At 43.7% G+C, this 23,425-nt stretch overlaps 1 long non-coding RNA gene across 1 annotated transcript; it reads right to left on the bottom strand.

The window, feature by feature from the left end:
• Nucleotides 1–606: 606 nt before the first annotated feature.
• Nucleotides 607–21,743, bottom strand: LOC131811791 (uncharacterized). The gene is made up of 3 exons (XR_009346117.1): nucleotides 21,616–21,743; nucleotides 14,887–15,115; nucleotides 607–732 (listed from the first exon to the last, which is right to left on the bottom strand). It is a non-coding gene; the product is annotated as an uncharacterized LOC131811791 (long non-coding RNA).
• Nucleotides 21,744–23,425: the final 1,682 nt, after the last annotated feature.

Raw genomic sequence — 23,425 nt, 5'->3', positions numbered from 1 at the left:
CTCATAGGAAGCAGCTGATTTTGATGCAAGGGGCCTGAACCCCAGTCCTCATCTCTCTCCTCCAAGCCCCACTGCTAATAGCACTATTCACAAGAATCAAGACTTGTTCTTTCAAACAATCTTGGGGGTTTTGTAGTGCAAACATCCAACCCACCCCACCCCCCAACCAGAAACATCTTTCCTAGCCTAATATGCATAGCCTTTCCATAGCCTAACATGCAGAAGTATTGTTAATTTAAGACTTAACGTGGATTTCAGCTTCTAATAGGTCCATCTTTGACTGGACCACTCATAATTTTTATGTGCTATTTGTGCACTTTATAGCCCATTGGAAGCCTGTTGTACAATGTCCACAGTACATTTATGCCCAATTTGTTGCATTACTATTTTAATTAATTGAGGAGGTTAATAGTTTTGTATATTTGATTTTATAGCACATGTTTTGCATATCCATTGCATATTTGATATTGCATTGAGGATCAGAAATGTAACCCCTAATTGTAACATGGTTCCCAGGTGAGACTATAGCCTGCTTTATGACAGTCACTTTATGACAATTTCTAGAAATGAATTATGGTCTACATATCATCTGTAGTATCAAATGTATGAATAATGGAATTAGAACATGTGACCTGTGTGCTTTCATTTGAGGGGAACTGTCAATAGCGGCAAAATCTTGAGAATTTTCCATGGAAAACTAACATGACTCCAACATTATGATTTTATGATAACCTGTAGAGGAGAGAGAATAAAAAAAAAAGCATTTAAAGAAAGATTTATACATTATTAACTAATGTGACATAAAATGTTCCCATCCCACTAATAAAAAAATGTTGAATTTATTGTTTTATAGCACACTGTCTGTCTCCTAGAGAATAACAATATTGGTGATTTTTTTTTCATGGGGCGACTAGAACATTTTGCTTACTTACATGATTTACAAGGCTACTTTAGAAAAGGAACAATAACAACTCAGATGTTGGATTTGTTCTAAAGAAGAGAAGTTACATTAGAGGTTCAGGATGGTGGAAAATATAAAACATGTTATCACAGAAAAGGAGGCAATATGAAAATAAGAAGAATCATAATTTGTTTAAAGGAATTTGGGGTGCCTGTGTGGCTCAGTTGGTTACGTGTCTGCCTTCAGCTCAGGTCATGATCCCAGTGTCCTGGGATTGAGTCCTGCATCGGGCTCCTCACACAGTGGGGAACCTGCTTCTTCCTCTGCTTGATGCTACTCCTGCTTGTGCTTTCTCACTAGCTCTTTCTCTCTTATATAAATAAATAAAATCTTTAAAAAATAAAAAAAATAATAATAACAAAGGAATTCAGTCAACGGTGGACTCAGCATTAAATACCTCCAGAGGTCTACATTTGATTTTGCATCTTTGTTGTACCCACAATCCTAGCAAAGACTTCATTACCATTTAATGTTAACCAATAACTTAGTGACTTGTTATGGTAATCCACGTTTGCTTAGTCAGCTGCAAAGTCCTTAACAGGCATCAGGTCCAAGAGTCAGTGGTTATGGATAAACTTTGTTCCTTAGTAAGGAACTTGGCGTCAAACAGTGATAAGCTTAATCTGGTAACATCGGCAGCTGGTCATCATTGCAACATGAATGATTAAAACCCATTCTGACCATCTGATTATTCCTTAGTCTGATTATCACCACTCATCACATTTCTAAAAAAGTCCCATGAGACTTTATCATTTAAACCTAGTTGATAGCTAACTTGACACTATCAATAAGGTGGCCAAGTAGGTTTGTCTGCTTCTTTGAGATCATGAGCTGTCCAGGGAGAGAGGTATTCGAAAAGGAGCCTGGAGGTCTCTGGGGCCACTTTCAAGACTCTGCCTTCCATTCTCTGAAGGAACGTGTACATGAAATGAGATGCTGAGAGACGCTCAGATGACTGGAGAGTATAGGACACAAAGAGCAATCAGAGTTCTGATTGCCACTTAAAGCTGAAGCAAATTTAACCTGAAATTGCTGGAATCACTGGCGAAACATTCACCCATGTGGCATAAAAGAAAAGCGAAGCTCTAAAAGTCAGGTATTCTGAATGCAAGTCACATCTCTGCCACTAAATAATTGTATGTTCTTGGGGTGCTTCGGGGGCTCAGTCGGGTGGGCAGCGGACTCTTGGTTTTGGCTTGGGTGATGGTCTCAGGACTGTAGGATCAGGCCCCAGGTTGGGCTCCACGCTCAGCTGGGAGTCTGCTTGGGATTCTCTTTCTCTCCCTCTGCTCTGCACAACACTCTCTTTCTCATTCTCCCTCCCTCAAATAAATAAATAAATAAATAAATATTTTTTTAAAATGCTTGAAAGCACTTAAGGAAGTTTCTTCTCCTTTCTGGGCTGATGTAGGACTCACTAATCCTTTCCAGCATCAACCTTTTGCCTATTACTTTCCTGTTGAGACTAAACCAGCTTATTTCCATGTCTCGAGGAGATGGTTGTCCAGCCAAAGGCCCACCACCTCTCTCAGCTGTTTCAGTCAGAGCAGGGAAGGTATTAAGAGACAAGGGACCTGCCTTCAAGGACTTTATCATCTAACCCATAAGTCAGATGGTTCTCACCCACAGGGAAGGAACAGTTAACCTGCACAATATAGTATACCTGCAGATTATAGATTAGGTATAATCACTGCCCAGAGAGGAGAATGTGGTGCGATGGTTGGTGATGACTTTGCCAAAGCACAGAAGGAATGGGGCTTGGATGACACCTGGGATAGACTCTCTTGGATGGACAGAGTTTGCTCAGGCCAAGGGCACAAGGAAGGTTATTTGGAAGTAGGTGAACAGGATGAACAGAGTCAGGGAGGTAAGAACAAGCATGGCATGTGGGGGAAACAGGGATTTGCTTGAATGAGAGAAAGGTGAGCATGTAAGTGTAAGACTGACTGGAAAGGGAATAATGAACCCAATTATGAGGACATTGAAAGGTAACTCCAAGAGTACAAATGTGCCATGGGAACCAGGAAGGGATTGGGAATTCTTGAGTAGGTGGGTGTTTTGGTCCATTTGGGCTGCTGTAAAAGAATCCCCAGACTGAGGGACTTAAACAACAGAAATTTATTTCTCACAGTTCTGGAGGCTAGAAGCCCAAGATTAAGGCATCAGCAGATTCGGTGTCTGGTGAGACCTGCTTCCTGGTTCACAGATGCCTGTCATCTCACTGTGTGCTCACAGGGTGGACAAGGATGAAGGAGCTCTCCAGCGTCTCTTGTATAAGGGCACTAATCTCATTCATGAGGGGTCCACCCTCATGACCTAGTCACCTCCCAAAACTACACCTCCAAATAGCATCATCCTTGAGAATTAGGTGTCAACGTACGAATTTGGGAGGAACACCAGCTTTTAGTCTATAGCAGAATGGTGAAGTTATGCTCAGGGAAGATTAGACAGCTGTGCCTTTGTAAGCTGAGTTACTTATAGACAGAGATGGGGAAAACAAGATGAAATGGGATCAGAAGCAGAAGAGAGGAGGAGAGGGGAGAGGAGAAGAGGGGAAAAGCAACCTCTCTGCAAATACCTAGGTGGTTCAGGAAGTGAGGCTAGAGGGCAGGAGAGTTGTCTGGCTGATGTATGGATATTGGAGACATCTCATGAAAAATAGTGACTTTCTGGGGCACCTGGGTGGCTCAGCTGGTTAAGCAACTGCCTTCGGCTCAGGTCATGATCCCGGAATCCTGGGATTGATTCCCACATGGGGTTCCCAGCTCCATGGGGAATCTGCTTCTCCCTCTGACCTTCTCCCCTCTCATGGTCTCTCTCACTGTCTCTCTCTCAAATAAATAAGTAAAACCTTTTTTTTTTTTTTTTAAAAAGTGACTTTCTGTATATCCCCAAATTAATTGAAAGGGTCTAGAAGACATATTTGTACACCCATGTTCACAACAGCATTATTCACAATAGCCGAAAGTTGGAAGCAATTGTCCAAGGAGGGGTGAATGAATAAAGAAGTATCCACAGAGAGGTGACTGGATAAAGAAAATGTGGTCTACACATACAATAGAATAATATTCAGCCTTAAAAAAAAAAAAAGCCTCCAAAAAACATATTCAGCCTCAAAAAAAAAAAAAAAAAAAAAAAATTCAGCCACGCTACAGCATGGATGGACCTAGAGAACAGTATTTTAAGTGAAACAGGCCAGTCCCAGAAGGATAAATAGTGTACAATGACATTTATTTGGGGTACACGCAGAAGTCTAATTCATAGAAATAGAAAGTACAGTCTTGGTTTCCCAGGGCTGGAGAAACAGGGTAACAGGGTGGGGGAATTATTGTTCAATGGGTATAGTTTCAATCTTGCAAGATGAGGAAGGTTCTGGAAAGACATATTTGAAAGGGTCTAGAAGACATATTTGTACACCCATATTCACAACAGCATTATTCACAATAGCCAAAAGTTGGAAGCAATTGCACAACAATGTGTATTTACTGCCACTGAGCTGTATACTTAAAAATTGTTCAGATGGTAACTTTTATGTTAAGTGTGTTTTACCACAATTTTTTTAAAAAAGAAAGAAGAGATTTTCTTTAGTCCAATGCTCTGGATCCCATCATCTCCAGCCGTCTCAGGGGCTTTATTCCATTTATCATCCTGTCTCTTTCTCTCTCTCCTGGACCTTCAAGCCTTTCCTTTCTCTCTCTCTGTCAACTCTTTCTAGCCAAGAGTCTTCAAATAATTTTCTATATTTTGTAGAGTCTATTTTTTCACTCTTCAGCCACTACCTTCAGACAATCAATAGACAACCTCCTTCTCCTAAAATTCAACTCGTGTTTTTTAGTTCTTACCTTCCTAGACCACCAAGCGGGGGTTTATCCTGTTGACCTCCTCCTCCTTCAAATTGTTTCTGTCCCTCTTCTGTCCCACCAAACTCCTGATGTATCTACTATCTGTGGAGTCACTCCCTGACTTCCATTCAGGCTTTTTCATGGTCGCTCTTCCTGTGTGCATAGTGTTGGGAACCCCCAGTTCCACCTTGGATTCTCTTTTATCTCTTTTATCCTCACATTTTTGAGTGATCATATTCACTCTTTGGCCTCAGGTACCATCAAATGTTGATGATGCCTAAGTCAACATCTATAGTAGAGATATCATTCCAGTACTTTCCACCCATAGTCACTGGCCTTCGGGACATCACCACCTGGATGTCCCACATCTATTTCAAGCTCAACAGGTCCCAACTTCAGCTCATTTTGACCCCTTCCCACGATACACATACCAACTTCTCCTTTAATATGCCATTTGCTGAAATGGCAGACTTACCATTAACTACCCAAACCAGAAAGTTCACATGATCCTCTTTTTCTCTCTCTCTCTCATGCCCATTTCCCATCATTTATAATCCTGCTGATGGTATTGACACTGGGAAACTGGAAAATCCCCAGGTAGGCCAGTGCCCTGAGAAGAGTCTTACAGCGTTCTGCCCATCTGAGGGTCCATCAGAAAAGGGGGCATCAGAAAGTGCCAAAAAGAAATATTTTAATGGTAGTTTGATTTGTGTGTTAGGAAAAGGTATTTGAATATTCATATGAGCTGACTTTCATTAGTAGTAAATGTTTCGGGAAGATTCAGTAACCCAGGGGTTGAGTGTACTCTATAAAGTCTGCTTTTGAGGCATTTGAACTGCATTTGTTGTTAAAGTATTTAATATCAGCAAATGTAACAAGTTACTTCCAGAAGAACCAGGAATGACATCTGTTGTTAGATGATGAGGCATCAGTTTTAATGTCCTGTTAAGTAGCGAGAAGGCAGTCAGCTGGAATTTGCCTGGGAGGGTTGGATGAGGGAATCCCTGTCTCCTCCTCCAAAGCCTGTTGGGGGTTGATCTAGATTTCCGGAGCCCCTTCAAGCCTCAAACATTGGCTCACTCACTTCTACTGGGAAGCTACCTCATCCTACCTGCCAGGACCCTCCTTCCCACACCACTGGAAGGGAAGAAGGCATCTGGGGGGTGATGGTAATTAGCACTCATGAAAGAGAATCAACACTGTTGGCCACTGTATTGTCTTTGCCATGCTTGAAACCTCCTGAAGGGCGCTGTAGATTGATTGTGTTTCCCCCCAAACTATGTTCAAGTCCCAATCCCTGATACCTGTGAATATGACCTTATCTAGAGATGGTCTTTGCAGAGGCCATTGGATTAGGTCCTACTCCAGTAACTGGTTTCCTAAAAGAAGAAAGTAATTTGGACACGCAGACACAGGAAAGAACACCATGTAAAGACACAGGCAGTAGCTGGACAGAGGAGTCTATAAGTCATGGAATACCAAGGAGAGCTGTCAGCGGGGCGCCTGGGTGGCTCAGTGGGTTAAGCCTCTGCCTTCGGCTCAGGTCAGTATCTCGGGGTCCTGGGATGGAGTCCCGCATCACGCTTTGTGCTCAGCAGGGAGCCTGCTTTCCCCTCTCTCTCTGCCTGCCTCTCTGCCTACTTGTGATCTCTGTCTGTCAAAAAAATAAATAAAATCTTTAAAAGAAAAAAAAAAAGGATAGCTGTCAGCTACAGGAAGGCAGAAGGACCACGTGGCCCAGATTCTTCCCTAAAACCTTGGAGAGAGAGTCTTGGTTTTGGACTTTGAGACTCCAGAACTCTGAGAGAATAGATTTCTGTTCTTTGAAGCTCTCAGTGTGTGGGTTTGCCACAGCAGGCCTGGGAAAAGAAAACAATGGGGAATCTTGGATGGGACAGAAACAAGAGTCAAAAAAGTCCACCCCAGGTTTAATCGGCAGCCAATCAGGACACTGAATCTTAGCTCTCAGAACTGCCCTCCTCTCTGAGCTAGGCCCCCAGGCCCTCTTGCCTGGATCGTCCCTAACTGGTCTCTCCAGGCCAGTCTTACACCAAGGGATAAAGGAAACCTAACACCAGTCATAGTCACAGCGATGGACAACTGAGTTCTCAACCCCATGGAAGGAGCTGGCAGGCTGTGTACACGTGCAGGCAGAGTCCTAACAAAGATCCTCATCCGCCTTTACTAAATCTTGACAAGAGTTCGTGTGAGTGTATTGCCTGGGGAAGGGGCTAGCGGAGCAAGGCAGCCCCGTGAAACCGGGGTGAGGAATCATCATGACTTCTCAGTGGAGACCCTGAAATCTGGGATTGGTCTCAAGCGCCCATGTGAGTCAGAACTGGACCGCATACCGCCCTTTCTACACTCTCTCCCCGCCACCAACTGCCGTGGTTCCTTCCTGGGCCCTCCTCCAGTCCGGGCTGGGAGTGGAGCCCAGAGGGTCCCCGGGCGCCACCAGGGGCTGACGAGCCAGAAGTCCCGGGGGTGACCCAAGGCGATCGCTGGCGGGCTGACAGCCAGCGCGTTATCAGGAACTTTCCCAACAGTGCAGCGAGAGCTAGTGTTTATAAAGTGCTCTGAAAGCCTCTGATAAAAGACGTTAAATGGCATTAATGGAACACATTCCGCAGATCCCACGTCTGGCTCCGGCTTGATTGATACGCATCCCTCTTGCGCAGTCAGCGGACTCTTTACTTCAGATGAATTGAGCTCATTAATTAGGATCCTGTGTGCCGTTTATTGTGAAGGATGCTCACTTATTACCGTAATTAGGACCCTGAGCCAACCCCGGACTATCTCACTGTAAACATATGGGGGAGGGGGACTGTCTCCTTGAAGCCCCAGTGCAGGGAGTTGCTAAATTCAAGCCCATTATCTGGCGCAGACAGGCACCTGAGGTTCCAATAAAACAAAGTGTTGCTGATTTCAACAGGGCTCGCTCTTAGATGAGTCTCTGGTAAGCACGTGATTAATGCATTGCTCAGTAGTGCTTCCCTGTTTCCAGACATGAGCTCAACTCTGGTCCTGTAACACCTCTATTCCTCATTTGCACTCAGCAACTAATAGACATTTTGAAGCAAAATTAAGCTTCCTTACCCATTTGCCACCAAGGGGCTACTTCTATTATCCAGGAAAGTGGCAGTACCCTTAAGGCGAATGTTCAGGAAACTGGTTGCCCATTAGAGGCCTCTGGGGAGATTTCATCAAATCTGGATACCCAGACCCCAGCCTTAGAAATTCTGATTCTGATTCATGTGGTCTGGGGGACTAGGCATTAGTGTGAATATGTTGGGCGGGGGGAGTATCTTTCTTTTTCTTCTCTTTCTTTTAATTAATAGACTTTATCTTTTTGGAGCAGTTTCAGGCTTACAGAAAAATTGATGCTGGTCCAGAGAGTCTCCATATACCCACTATACATATACCATATAGGAAGTAGATCTATATATATTTAATGATCTGAGTGACTCAAAAGTGCAGACAGAGCTAAGAATTCAGTTTTAGGGCAATCATTAGCTATACAACAAGAATTCAGCAGTTTCTGGTAGGAATAACTTCTGATTGAAGCTGTTCCAGGTTTTCCCAACACGTATCCCTAATGCAGCAGCCCAAGCTTGAGAGTGGATTGACATTCATTCACATGAAGATGACTCTGTCCACCACTGTGGTTTATGCTTTATGCACAATGAATGGCCTTATCAATTATTAGAGGTCTTGGAGAGTTCTCTTCCTTGCTAGATTAAAAAGAATATTAGTAGAAATAATACAAGTTGTGGCAATCTCGAATTCTTTGAAATGGTTGATGAGCTGCAGTACTTAAGGAAATTAACATAGTACTTTTAAAAAGGAGTTATTTGAGTATTTTTGACATTAGTAGCCTTGCTATAAAGATGGCTAAGTAGAACAAAGGAAGTAATCCATTTAATAGAGAATAGAAAATGTGGGGCGTAAATGCATTTTTTCACGGTACCCAAAAAAGAGCTAGACACGAAAGCAAGTATTTGGGGTCCATAACCATTCATTCATTGAACAAATTATTTATAAAGCATATACTGTGTTTTAGGTTCTAGGTGCTATGGATAAACAATGAACCAAACAGGCAGTAGTGCTGCTCTCATAGAATTTACGCTCTAGAGGCGTATTGGAACATGTACCCTCCCGCTTACCCGGATGCTGTTGCAATTGTCTAACTAACAATAGCTGTACACCTCTGGAAACGTGAAATACATTATGTAAGTCGTAAACGTCGTTGACATCACCTTTTCATTAGACTGGCATCAAGATAAAAATCTAAAATTCACTACGAAATATAATTCATTACTAAATTTTGACTTGAGAGAAAGTTCATGCACATTGATATGGGTAACAATTGGATTGTTGAAATATAAATAATAAATCATATTTAAAATATGCAAAAGAAATAAATTCGGGGCATCTGGGTGGCTCGGTCGGTTGGTTTCCACTCAGGTCGTGATCTCAGGGTCGTAGGATCAAGCCCCGCCTTGGGCTCCCTGCTTGGAGGAGACTTTGCTTGTCCCTCTCCTCTCTTCCCCTCCCTACCTGGGCATGCTCTCTCTTTCTCTCTCTCTCACTCTCTCATGAATACATACATAAATAAATAAATTAAATCTTTTTTTAAAAAAGAAAAGAACTCGAGTTCTTTCATAAAGTTAACAGCTTATGGGTATGTTGGGTCTAGTGCAGTTGCTAGACATGTTTGAGAACTTTAGGAGGAAATGCTATCTTTATTGAAGGGCACAGGTATCTCTCACTTAGCTTATGATGCATAATAAGCTTCTCTGAAATGAAATACCTTTGTACAGCACAATTTATCTTGTATTTAGCTCATGATTCTGGGGGTCAGCTGGGAGCTTTGCCTGGACTGGCTCAGCTGAGCCCTGTTGGGGCCTCTCGGGTGCTCCGGTGTCGGAGGCAGGCCCCTGGCCAGGGCGGCCTCCGCCATTAAAAGATGGCGCCTGGCTAGTTGCCAGGTTAGGATTGCCTCGTGAGACTAAGCGGAACGCCCAAAGAGGAAGTAAACAGCATTGGTTGCTAGCGAAGTTGTTCATTTAGGTGCACAGCCTGATTCGCTCGCTCCTGTACCCTGCTCGCTGATTGGTCATGTAAGCGTATATAAGTGTGTAGACTTGAGGAAATAGAGAGAAGAGAGAGAAGATGCATCCAAACGAGGATTCTTGTCGTCCTTGCGGGGCGAGGGCGATACTCCGGCCAGCTGAGGAGATGGCCTCTCTCACTCACGGGTGGTTTAGCCCCCTCAGCTGGGATGGCTCACCTCTTCTCCAAATGGCCTTGTAGCCTCCAGTTTCCTGGTCTCCTTCCCTTGAGAGCAAGGCCCAATGCTCCACTAGTTTTCAAGCCTGTGATTGTGTCACATTGGTTATTGTCCCCTTGACAAAAGCAACTCATATGGCCAAGTCCAGAGCTGGTATGGGGGGGCACTACTCAAGGGCAGAGATGGAAATTATAGTGACATTTGTGCAAATGATTCATTCCACTATCTCATTGCTAGGTATGGGTTTTTAGGTGAGACCCTCCTAGAAAGTACTATTTTCTGAGAAGTTCCTGCCTTTGACGATGGGCCCCATGTACACTCAGGTCTAACTGTTCCCAGTGAATGCAGCCCAGGGAACACAGTACCTTGCTGTATCACTTCACACAGTCTGGGATCTGGAGATGCATACTTCACCCCTGGGCCGTACCAGGTTCCCCCTCTGGGGACCACGCTTTCCTCTCTTAAAGCAGCTTTGTAAATTTTGTATACACCCCTAATTTCCACACAGATCACACCCCTGCATCTTTAGGAGAAGAGAACGATGTTTGTGATAGCGCAGTGAATCTCTCTGTCCCAGGACTCAAACTCAAGAGATCTGCCTCTTCCTTAAGCCAAAAGTATACAGGAATCGTTGTTAGAACTGCATGTAGGGGATTGGAGACCTGGAGTTCACGGGGACTGGGTCAAGAAAGAGGCTCAGGAAAGAGAGGATGTACCTCCTGGGGGGACTCAAACCACACTCCCCCTCAGAGAGGAGAGGAAGGAAGTGCAAGGAAGAGAGACTGTCTTCCAGCATCGGCTCCTCCTTGTTTACAGTCTGATAAAATTCATTAAAGACTTTGCTTCAACAAGATCAGCCAGGAGTTCAACACTCAGTTGCATATTTGAAAGTTGATAAGAGAGATCTTAAGAGTTCTCATCACAAGAAAGAAAAATTTGTTAACTATGTGTGGTGATGGATGTTCGCGAAACTTAACATGGCAATCAATTTATAGTACATACATGTATCAAGTCCTTATGTTGTATACCTAAAACTAAAATGTGTCAAATTGACTCATTGTGTCAATTATATCTCAGAAAAAAAAAAAAAGATTCTCCATGTGTTGATGATTGTTCAAGCAGATGATATTTACACAGATATTCATTGTACTATCCCCTCTACTTTTGTACATATTGCAAATTTCCCATTAAAAATTTATTTTGTTGGGGATGCCTGGGTGTCTCAGTTGTTAAATGTCTGCCTTCAGGTCAGGTCTTGATCCCAGAGTCATGGGATCGAGCCCCGCATCAGGCTCCCTGCTCCATGGGAAGCCTGCTTCTCCCTCTCCCACTCCCCTTGCTTGTGTTCCCTCTCTTGCTGTCTCTGTCAAATAAATAAATAAATAAAAGCTTTTTAAAAAAAATTGTTTTGTTTCTTTGAAAAAAAAATGTACTTCAAGTTTGAATATAATTGCCATGAGTAACTCCCTGTCCTGGCACAGGAGGTAGAATAGTTCACTGGTTAGACATACAGGCTTCCACCTCTGACCACCTGTGTGACCTTGAACGAGTTAGCCTAGGTAAGCCTCACTTTCTCCTTCTGCCATGGCCAGGGTTGTCCAGAGAAACAGAACCAATGGATAGAGATTGAGATGGAGATCGATTTTAAGGAACTGGCTCACAGAATTGCAGGACCTAGGAAGTCTGAAACTATAAGACAGGCTGGTAGGCAAGAAATGCTGATGGTCGGGGCACCTGGGTGGCTCAGTGGGTTAAAGCCTCTGCCTTCAGCTCAGGTCATGATCCCAGGGTCCTGGGATGGAGCCCCGCATCTGGCTCTCTGCTCAGCGGGGCGCCTGCTTCCCTTCCTCTCTCTCTCTCTCTCTCTGCCTGCCTCTCTGTCTACTTGTGATCTCTGTCTGTCAAATAAATAAATAAAAATCTTAAAAAAAAGAAAAAGAAATTCTGATGGTCAGTGTTGCGATGTGGAATCAGAGCTGCACAGAACAGTGGACTGGAAACTCAGGCAGGGTTTCTGTGTTGCATTCCTGAGGATAATTCCTACTTCAGGGCCGGGGCTCAGAGCTTGCTTTAACGCCTTCAAATGATTAGAAGCCAAATTATGGAGCATAATCTGCTTTACTCAAGGTGTACTAACTTGGGGCATCTGGGTGGCTCAGTCAGTGAAGCATCCATCTTCAGTTCAGGTCATGATCCTGGGGTCCTGGGATCAAGCTCCATATCGGGCTCCCTGCTCTGGGGAGTCTGCTTCTCCCTCTGCCCTTCCCACTGCTCTTGCTCTCTCGCTCTCTCTCTAATAAATAAATAAAATATATTTTTAAGAAGTATACTAATTTAAGTGTTAATCATCTCTCAACAAATACCTTCAACAGCAATATCTAGATGTGTGTTTGACCAAACAACAGGCACCATAGCCTAAGCCAGGTTGACATATAAAATTAACCTCACACTATCCATTAAAGGGACACAAACCAGTATATACGTCCTTGAATTGTAATGAAATAAAGCAACAAAGCAGGGAGAATGGCTCCCAGCATTAATCTTGGTTGTCATTATTCTTATCCATACCCTATAGAAATAGTAAAGGCTGGCCATCCACATAAATTAGGGCTATCTAGTTTGGGGAAGGGGTGAGCGGAAGGTTTGGAGAATTTATAGCAGTAAGTGGTTTTATTCCTTAAAGAACCAGAGTGGGGCATCTGGAATTAGTTTTAAATTGATGTTTGTTTTCAAAAGAAAAGGAATTTAAAAAGAGTTCTGATCCTTTAAGACTGAACTCTTGCTTTAGAGACCCATCACCTAGCAACAGGAAGATAAAACCTTCTCTCCTCCAACAGGTAAACCTCCGGCTTATCTAATTGAAATTTCAGGCTTCCTGCCACTATCACTTTAAAGGGATCAAACTGTACAAGCCAAACAGAGTCAAATTTGAATGTGCTGGTTTCCAAATGGCAGGCTAATGAGATTTTCATTGGGAGAAGAGATTTGAAGCTTTACAGCTCGTAATTTAAGTAGCTTTGTTCCATTGGCATTCATTGAATTTCACAACAAGACTGCAGTAAAATTCCTTTTTTGACTCCTGTCTGGGGATCAAAGATAAGTGTTAGAAGCAGAAACAAAGTGTAAATTGTATGAAAATAAAGAATTATCTAGACTTTTCACCAGGTTGAGTTATCTTTTATTCTTTTTTTTTTTTTTAAAGATTTTATTTATTTATTTGACAGAGAGAGATCACAAGTAGGCAGAGACACAGGCAGAGAGAGAGAGAGGAGGAAGCAGGCTCCCCGCTGAGCAGAGAGCCCGATGCGGGACTCGATCCCAGGACCCTGAGATCATGACCTGAGCCGAAGGCAGCGGCTTAACCCACTGAGCCACCCAGGCGCCCGAGTTATCTTTTATTCTTCCCTCCAATGTTCCCTGGCCCTCCCTTCCCATGTTCGTTACAAATGCTCTCCATTCTACTTCTGAAATGACTGCTCATTTCATGCCTTTCCACTCCGCTGACATACCCTTTACAGTACCCTTGATTGATCTCCCTGACCAAACTGTCTAATCTATTCTTGACACCATTGACCAATTTATTTCTTTTAAGACACAGCCTTTCTTCTTTCTATTCTCTGCTCAAAATTTCAATAGCTACTATTGCTTTCTTTTCCACAAAGTTCAAACTCCTTTGCTTGGCATTTTAGACCTTCTGTGATATGACCATAAACTTTCTTTCCAAGATTGTTTCCCTATTTCTTTGTACCAGTTCTAGCCAAACACAAATTTCTGGTCCTCCCCAAACCTGCCCTGAGCTTTTTTGACTCCACATCTCTGTTTATACTAGCACCTCCTCAAATGCCCTCTCCTTGAATCCCAGTAATTCACCTAGGTCCAGGCATGCCAGTTCCTCCAAGAAGCCTTCCTTGATTTCCCTCCTCCCAAGTAGCACTTCTCTTGTGACATTTATCACATTTAGAGAAGTCAGAAGGGTGCAGGATCTAAGTGCACAACTTTGAAGGTGGACAGCTGGGTTTGAGCCAGCTCTGCTGACTCTTACCTGTGTTAACTTGGACAAATTGCTTACCTTCTGGGAATTATGGCTTATGTTTGCCTTTTTGAAAAATGAGATAGCCACTGGTTGTGAAAGGTGAAGAAGTTAAATCATGGAATGTGCTTGGCACGTAGCTGACAGTCAGTAAATATTAATTCTTATTTTTTAAAAATCACATTTAACCTTTATTGTAGTCTATACAGTCCTCATCTCATGCCCCCACCGTAAAATCCCTGGGGGTAGAATCTAGATCATAAACCCACTCTCGGTTCCTCTCCCCACCAAGCCTGCCATGTATTATTATTTGAAAAAAATTGTTCCTGGTGGCCTTCCCTGGGTGCCCCACCCAGGGAAGGCCAGGGACATGACGCTAATTCTCATCTGAGTTACAGTATATGCCTATTGTTTTCATCATATGTATATTTTATTGTCTTTCGTCCCCACAAAAATGCACTTTCAAAAAGACAAGGACTTTTGTGTGTTTTGATTATTGCTGAATCCTAGCACCTGGATCATTCAACAAGTATTTGCTGAACACTTGAATGAATGAAGATCTACTTTCTCTTTCTCTCTCTCTCTCTCTCTCTCTTCCTGAGTTGTATTTCCAAATAAAGTGATGACATTTCTTGCCAATTCCTCAAATCTAAGTTTACAGAGAACAACTGGAATACCGACCAGATGATTTTGGTATGTAAGTGTCAGGGGAAGAAACTCCAAATGTGATTGGAAATGTGTGGTAGCGATGTCTAGCGCTTACCCATTTCTTCTCTGCCTCTCCTTCGGGGCATGTGAGGAGAGCACATCTCTCTGCTCCCTTTCCAGTCAGGCAGAACTATGTTCTGGAGCAGAAGTGAAGCGCGTCACTTCCAGGCCAAAACCTTTAATTATCAGCGTGAGACCTTCTTCCTCTGTCCCGTCACCCGAGGAGGTCACGTGTTCTTGGAGGTATAGCTCCGGGATGGCGGGCCCGCTGTTCAGCCTGGATCCTGCAACGTTGTACAGAGAGGGCAGCTGTGTTAGACAGAATCACTAAATGCACAAATAACTTCGCAAGAGTGAGAAATCAGCTGGAAGGCACTCAGCCATGAGACGTAGGGGTTGTTTGTTACTGTGCACAACCTAGCTTCCCTGACCAATACAGACTGTATTAGGGTGGATTGTACAAGGAGCCGGAAGGAGAGTCTTGGTATTTTCCAACAAATCTATCAATGCAACATAGTCTTTCATCTGAAATATTAAGTAGCTCACAACGTATGCTCTTTAGTTTATTTCAGTGATCATGGGGAATGTCCTCTCATCTTCCTTGATTATCCCTCCTTCTTTGTCGATAAGAGGAATGTACCAACCTTTACTGGACATCAGTGGAATCCTTGCTTTGCCTGCTACCGTATTTACCAAATCCTGCGCATCTCAGAACCACATGGTCACGATTTGAACATGCCCGTGTTCCAGCTAACGCTGTACTGGGCAAAGCAAGGGCTACCCAAATTTGACTTTACTAGAAAGTACTGAACTATAAAGGGACAAGACTTTGAAACTCAATTTCCTGGCAGTTTCCTTTGGCTTTCTTTTTTTCTTTAAAGATCAAGAATGTTTTTCCTATAAATTACTGTGACTTCTCAAGAACAACGAACTTCACACACTCTATCTTAACATTGCTGATTGTCACAGTCTTCGTTCCTCATATCCAAACCACTGTTCCTCCTAGCACATAAGTAATACTGCTTACTGAGCTACAAGAATTAATTCATCATCAATTCACTCAAGATATGGCAGAATGAACTTAAAAACAAATAGCTGCCATCTTTTGTAAAAGTACCTGTAGTCTGAGAAACAGCTTCCTTGTACAAAAATAATAAGACCAACCCAGAAGCCATGAATTTTTCCCCAGGACTAAGGGATGAATTTGCAGGAGTCCCTCGCTCTTTCTGCCCTTTGGGCAAGAGCAGCTGTTGGCCAGAGGATGAGATCTGGTCCATGACCACAGGATGGGATAAATGGATTGACTTTCCAAGGGATGAAGTCCATGTCATTAGCTACATTAGCACAATTCTCTAAACAGCCGAACCCAGGAGTCATCTGTATTCTTAGAGCGGTTCCCAAACCCATTGATTCATTATTGACACCAACCCAACCCATGCCAGTGCTAGGAAAATCAGGTATTTTAAGGTGTAGTCTATGCACTAGAGGGTCTTACAATCTAATTTGGTCATGAGCGACTGTGTCTTCAAAAGTAGAAATAGAGAGAAGTACAAAAAATTGCATTTGCTGTTTCAGGAAGTCTAGAACTTTCTGTCATGTCCATTACATTATAAAAGATAATCCATGATGAGGGCCATGAATAGTGTAGGCAGAGTAAGAGCTATAGGCATGAAGAGCTGCCAAGGGAGGGAATTGGAGGACCAAGCAGTTTTATGGAGGGCGTGAAATAAAGGTCAGAGAAGACTTGCATCCAAGATGGGAGCGCAAACGCCCAGGGGGCTGACCAGAAAAGATGAGTGAGTGAGAGCAGGATAGGCTGGAAGTGCCAGGGGCACGTGCCCAGTCTGGACGGGACTGTCACCACCCCTCTGCTGCGCGAGCCTGGGGCCCTGTAACCGGGCCTTCAGATTTTTCCAGAAAAGTCAGAAATCCGTATTTGTAAGAATGGCCACGTCTTAAAATATTGGCAACTCAGATAAACACAATCGCAGGTCAAATAAAACAGTTTCTGGCAGGATTGGGCTACAGCCCTGCAACTCCTGCCTCGGGTCAACCAGGCGGGAGGCTGGAGAAAGACTTTTCCTCTGCTCTCAGCCGACCCCTCGCATTTCCCATGACTCCACATTGGCTGTGTACAGAACAGAGTGAGCTCTGATTAAACTGATATTAGAGATAGTACACCAAATTTGCATAATTTCTTAAATTCGAGGAGGAAATTTATATTACCCCCCCAACATACATAATTTTGTTCTGCCAACGGTAATTGTCCTGAGCCGCTGCCCCACTGGGGAGGGCTCAGTTGTGATTAATTAAATTCTGTTTGCCGCGAGCAAACGGCAGAGCCCTCCATTATGCCTCCCGCCTCTTCGGCAGCCTCCAGAGGAAGTCACTGTCCGGGATTATAAAACTGCTACTTTTCTTTTTATTTTCTTTTTTTATTGTGGTGATATATACATGCTATTTACCATTTTTACCATTTTTAAGTGCGCAGCTCGGTGGCGTTAAGTACATTTACAACGTTGTGCAACTGCCATCACCAACCATTTCCAGAACTTTTTCATCATCCCAAACAGAAACTGTTTATTCATTAAACAATCACTCCCAGGTCTGCCTCCCCACCAGGCCCTGGTAACCTCTATTCCACTTTTTTCTCTGCGAATTTGCCTATTCTGTGTACTTCATATGAGTGAAATCACGTAAGATTTGTCCTTCTGGGTCTGGCCTATTTCACAAAGCATGATCTTTTCAAGGTCCATTAGTGTTATAGCAAATATCCCGTTATTTTGTTCCTTTCCTCCATATTTCCTCACCTCTTTCCCTATTTTAGTGGTAAATCTATACAAAAAGGATAATACTTTGAGCATAAAATCCACCAAAGTACACATCATTCAGAGCCTTAAATTCTCTTAAAAGAGAAAGGATCTTGATCTGTCCAAATCTCTCGCTTTCAGACTGTCTGGATTTGAATCCCGACACCGCCATTAACTATTTTACAGTTCTAGGAATGTTATTTAGCCTTTCTGTGTCCTGGAATTCTCACATAAAAAAGCTAGGAAAATAATAATTTATATATACACTAATATCCAATGTTATATGTAACACAGGAGGAGCATTTACACAGAGGAGTTTTAGTAATACAATTTTTTGAAAACATAACCATGGACTGATTTATATATCTCTGTGTATATTCTAAATAATTTATTTAAATAAATCCTTATTAGTAAATGAGGCCTGTTTGCTAAACAGGCACTGCTCTGAGATCCAGGACCATTAGAAATCAGAGAAGAAGCTGCCACAGGGCCTCTGCATGGCTCCCTGTCCAGGGGTCCCATCCCCGTCCATCATGCTGAAGTTTGGGAGCAGAGCACACCCCACACAACAAGATCACAGTGACCACTCTCAGTGGGGAAGTTGACCGAGGTATTTGGAAGTTCTTTGAAAGAAGGAAAAGAGAGAAGAAGGGGTGGCTGGAGAGGGGTGGCTGGAGAGGAGAGATCTAATCCATTGAACAAGGCCATTCAGAGTAGGGGCAGAAATCCTGACATACCTTTTCTTAGCCCCAAGATCATCCACTTTTTCAGTGGCCAAGCACTGTTCAAGAAGGACAGGTGAGAGAAAACATACAAGTGAGAATGTTCTCTATGGGTCCTTTACACAAAGGAACTAAGCAGGATCCTTCCCTATAGGGAGATCACAATCAGGCAGGAGAGAGAGGTAGTTTAGCCAACAAGCTCTAGGAAGAGTGCCAAGCAGGAGAAAGGTAATCAGATACCAACTACCACAGAGGAGGGACTGATGAACCCTCTCTTGGAGGCTCAGAAAAGCTTCCTGGCATCTAGGACATGAAGGCTAGAAAATTGAGTAGAGTAGTTTCCTGGTCAGACCAGAAAGGGAGGAAGAGACAGTGTATGGACAATAGCATTCAGGGAACATATAAAATCCTTTAACATTGCTGGAGCTTAAAAATAAGCTGGAGAGGTAGGGAGGGGGAGGAACCAGGAGACCTGCGTGTGATGCTAAGATACAGGGAGCCTGGTCTTATTGGAGAGACAGAGCCAGGAAAGGGTTTAATCAGGAGAGGGGGGCACCTGGGTGGCTCAGAGGGTTAAGCCTCTGCCTTCGACTCAGGTCATGATCTCAGGAATCCTGGAATCAAGTCCCTGGAATCAAGTCCCGCATCAGGCTCTCTGCTCGGCGGGGAGCCTGCTTCCTCCTCTCTCTCTCTGCCTGCCTCTCTGCCTACTTGTGATCTCTGTCAAATAAATAAATAAATAATCTTAAAAAAAAATCAGGAAGGGGCCACGCTTAGAGATCTGTGGTTTCTGAAAGAACACCCTAGCATCGGTGAAGAGGACAAAACGTGGGTAGTAGAGATAAAGCAGAAGGGGGGGGGGACATCAACCAAGAGTTGACGGGAGTTTCCTGATGAGCATCGAAACCAGGGCAGTAGCCATAAGAATGTAGAAGAAAAATAAACAAACCTGAAGCTTCTTTTATTATTTTTTTAGTCTTTTTTTTTTTTAAGATTTTATTTTTTTAAGTTATTTCTACCCCCAACATGGGGCTCCAATTGACAACCCCTGAGTCCCGTGCTCCACTAACTGAGCCAGTCAGGTGCCCTTAATATTTTAGTCTTTACAGCCATTCATTTAAGAGGATTTCATGACCATTCACTGTTAACTGAAGCATTTCATGAATAATGTTATATTTTTAAGCTTTTTGAAGCTTAAAAAGCTTTTCACAAGCGTCATTGTCGTGTTTGAGCCCCAGAGTAACTGTGTAAGATAGTAAGTTCCATCATTCCCATTTTACAGATGCAGAAACTGAGGTCCAGCGAGGTGAACTGATTTTTCCCAAGGTTACACGGAGAACTAGCTGCAAAGCCTGAGCTGGGACCAAAACCTTACCCAGAACCGGCGTTCACTCCTCCCCAACCCCATGACGTCAACAGCTCAAAACTATTTCCCTGTTTATGCATCCCCAGAAAATGAAAGGTTGCTTGGCAATGTGTTATTGGTCGGGGGAATGGAAAATTACAAAGAAAGCCAAAACTATGAGTGAACTGTAGAATTCTTGGAGTCATTGATCTAGATACAAGCGTTCCAGCCAATGGGAAGGAATGCAGGGCTGTTTCTGGTTTGTTTTCCAAACAGGCGGGGAGTCCACTTATCTACACACACAGCTCAGGCTCAGTTAAGAACCAGGGTTTCTGGGGTTTGACAAGATGCCTGTGCCTCCTTCTTGCTGCTGGGGAAAATCTATAATATCTCTGCATTAGACAGAAAGGCAGGTGGGGCCGTGAAGATCTGTCCTGCTCAAGAAGGAAAACCAAAAAGCATTTGGTGACCCATTTAGGCTTTAATTTGCTTTCAGGTTTCTCCACCGTCTGTGGACGCCGGGAGGTTAGCCTCGCGTGGCCCATTAACACACGTGGGTTCTGTGCGGTGTCTCCACTCGCCTGGGTCCCAAACAGGTGCACCCTCGGAAAGCCAAAGTCTCTGCTTCTACCTCTTGCTGAGTTGGTCGTGTGTTCGTGGCTCCCAGGCCTATTTGCCAAAAACCATTTTCCATTCAGAGTTAAATCTGGCTGATTCCGCCACCGTATTTATTTGCCTGGGCCTGTGTTTTATCGCTTTAAGAAGTGATTAGTCCCGCTGTAATGATTTTTTTCCACTTAGAGGGCACTTTGGGCTGAGAGGCCCATTCGAAGCCACAACGTTTTGATGCTGCTTCTTTAAAATCAGCCACTTTCTCTCATCAAACTCTGTAAAAATGGCCGATGGGCTCTGGGCACAGCCCCCACAATCAACCTGGGAGGGGTCTTAAAGAAGGCCTTGTTGGCAAACTTTTCCTGTACCCCCACAAGAGAGGTTGCCCACACCTCAAGTTTAGACCCAAATTAGAGTTAACCCAATTTGTGGGGAAAAGATTAGCTGGACAAAAAGCAGAAATCACCTTAGAAATCACCAAGAAAAGTGGTCATCAAGTTTATTTCTTCCAGCAGAACTCCTTTTACCAGACAGAAATCCGTGACAGACTGGGCAGTGCTACCGCAATCCCCTCGCCCTTCCCTGGCGGCCCCCATGGCTCCCAGGGAACATTCTCTGAAAACTTCCACTACAGGCCACCTTCCTCGTTTTTTGGATAAGGAGAGGAGGTCTGGAGAGATGAGGTGACCTGCTCAAAGGCTGACAGCCAGCAGCAGGGGCAGTGTGGTCTCCCAAGGGCCTCCCCAGATGAGGAGGGAATCAAGGGAGTGACCAAACAGCACTCGGGTTCCCCTTTGATCATGTCACTGTTCGTGCTTGTCTGCTGAGTAGGGGACGTAGGAGAGCTTCAGTTCCTCCTCCATGTCCTCCTGCCTGACCTCCCCACAGTGGGGACCAGCATTGTTACTTTTTTCACCTTGAACCTGAGTTGAAACTATATGACCTTTTGAGGACATGCAGAATCATCCTGCCCAGAACCTTCCCCTTTGTGAATCACAAAATAGACCTCCCGGGGACAGAGCCCAGGCCTTTGGCTAATGGCTGGAGGGCACCTCCCCCGCCTCTGTGTGCCTACCACTCCTCCACAGGGGGCCCTTTCTGCCCCAACGTCACCCAGGGACCTCCCTCTTCTTGTGTTTGTCAAGAAAAAGAAGGAGAAGGAGAAGAAGAAGAAGACGAAGACGAAGAAGAAGAAGAAGAAGAAGAAGAAAGAAAAAAAGAAAGAAAGAAAGAAAGAAGAAAAGCAAGCAGTATGAACATAAAATGTCAAGATCCAAGAAAATTGTAAGACCAACCTGCTTAACCAAGCATTTCTGGAAGGGAAGAATCCTTTTGACTAATGTTTTCAGACGGTTTGCTCACTGTCCATTTATCACCAGTGCTTGTTTGCCAATCCCAAGCACATCATTTATATGTGCCCAGAATCCCTGGGTAATGGGCATGCTGTAAAAATAAATAGAATAAATAAATTAGTTCTCGAGCTCCTCGAATAAATCCAGTTGAATTAAATGCACCTAAAGTCACTCAGTCTTGACGAGCAAAGTGAAGACTGTAATGAAACAGGCTTTTTGTCTGGGAAAAAGGGAGAAGAGGGAAAGAACTTTGCTCGAATGCATGGAAAAATTTAAGAAACAAAGGAAGTCATATTTGCACAGAGAGTTAGTCATTGTTATTTTCCAGAGGTTTTGTCTCCCAATTGCCTTTTTCCATAGCCTCAATTTCACCTTACATTTCTAGAACCTTCCATTGAAATTTGAATGCAGGTCCTGACAGTTATTGGATATAACCAAAGAAAAGGTAAGATTGTTTACCTCGCATCCTTATTGTCTTTCCTATTCGGAGGTTTACACACTTTGAATAACAAAGCTCATATGGGCTAGAAACGCACATGGCCACACACACACACACAGGCACGCCCAGACCTCGGTTGAGACCTCACAGCATACCAGGCGCTATTCTAAGTCCTTTATTTGCATTAAATATTTTAACCCTCACAACAACCCTATAAATCGTGTACTATTATGATCATCTCCATTGTAAAATGAGGAAACTGCTAGTTTTAAATTTTTATAGAGGTCACCTGATAGCATTTTTTTAAAAAGCACCTAAGATTTAAAATGTATTGTACAATTAAGGTAAATTATGTTTAAAGCAGACATTTGACATCTATGCCTATAAAAGTTTATATATTCAAGTTGACCTAAACTGCATTTTTTTTTTTTTTTAGAACTTCTCACTGGAAGGATAAGGGACCACCTTGCAACTTGGATTATTTTCCACTTGAGCACACCCAGTGTTTCCTGGGCACCTGCCGTGTGCCAGGGACTGTCTGTCACTTTTGGGGAGAGTGACAGGTACCCCGTGCCACCTTACATCCAAGTACAGTCAGCACTCCTCACCCTCACACACACTCACTGATGCACACTCATGCTCATACGTACTCACCCACACTCACACATCCACGCTCTCACACACCAGTGCACACTCACGCTCACACTCACATGCCATGCTCACGCTCACATACTGACCCACACTCACCCACTCATACTCACACCAACACACACACCGATGCACACTCATGCTCACACACTTGCAATCACACATCCATGTTCATTACACTCACATCCACACCCTCACACTAGTGCACACTCATGCTCATACTCACACATCCGTGCTCATGCTCACATACTGACTCACACACCTGCACTTTCACACACCGATGCACACTCATGCTTACACACTTGCAGCCACACATCCATGTTCATGCTCACACTCACCATATTCACATTCACATTCATGCTTTCACACACTGGTGCACTCACACTCACATCCATGCTCACACTCACTTACTGACACTCACACTCACACATCCATGCTCTCACACACCAGTGCACACTCACACTCACATCCATGCTCACACTCACTTACTGACCCTCACACTCATACTCACATCCATGCTCTCACACACCAGTGCACACTCATGCTCACACTCATAAACCCATGCTCATGCTCACACACTGACCCATACTTACACCCATACACTCATGCTCCTGCTCACCTGTTCACACTCACACCCACACAGTCACACTCACACATGTCCTCCCT

The sequence above is a fragment of the Mustela lutreola genome, chromosome 11 (genome assembly GCF_030435805.1).
Source record: "Mustela lutreola isolate mMusLut2 chromosome 11, mMusLut2.pri, whole genome shotgun sequence".
Classification (NCBI taxonomy): domain Eukaryota; kingdom Metazoa; phylum Chordata; class Mammalia; order Carnivora; family Mustelidae; genus Mustela; species Mustela lutreola.
This window is presented reverse-complemented; position numbering and strand designations above follow the sequence as displayed.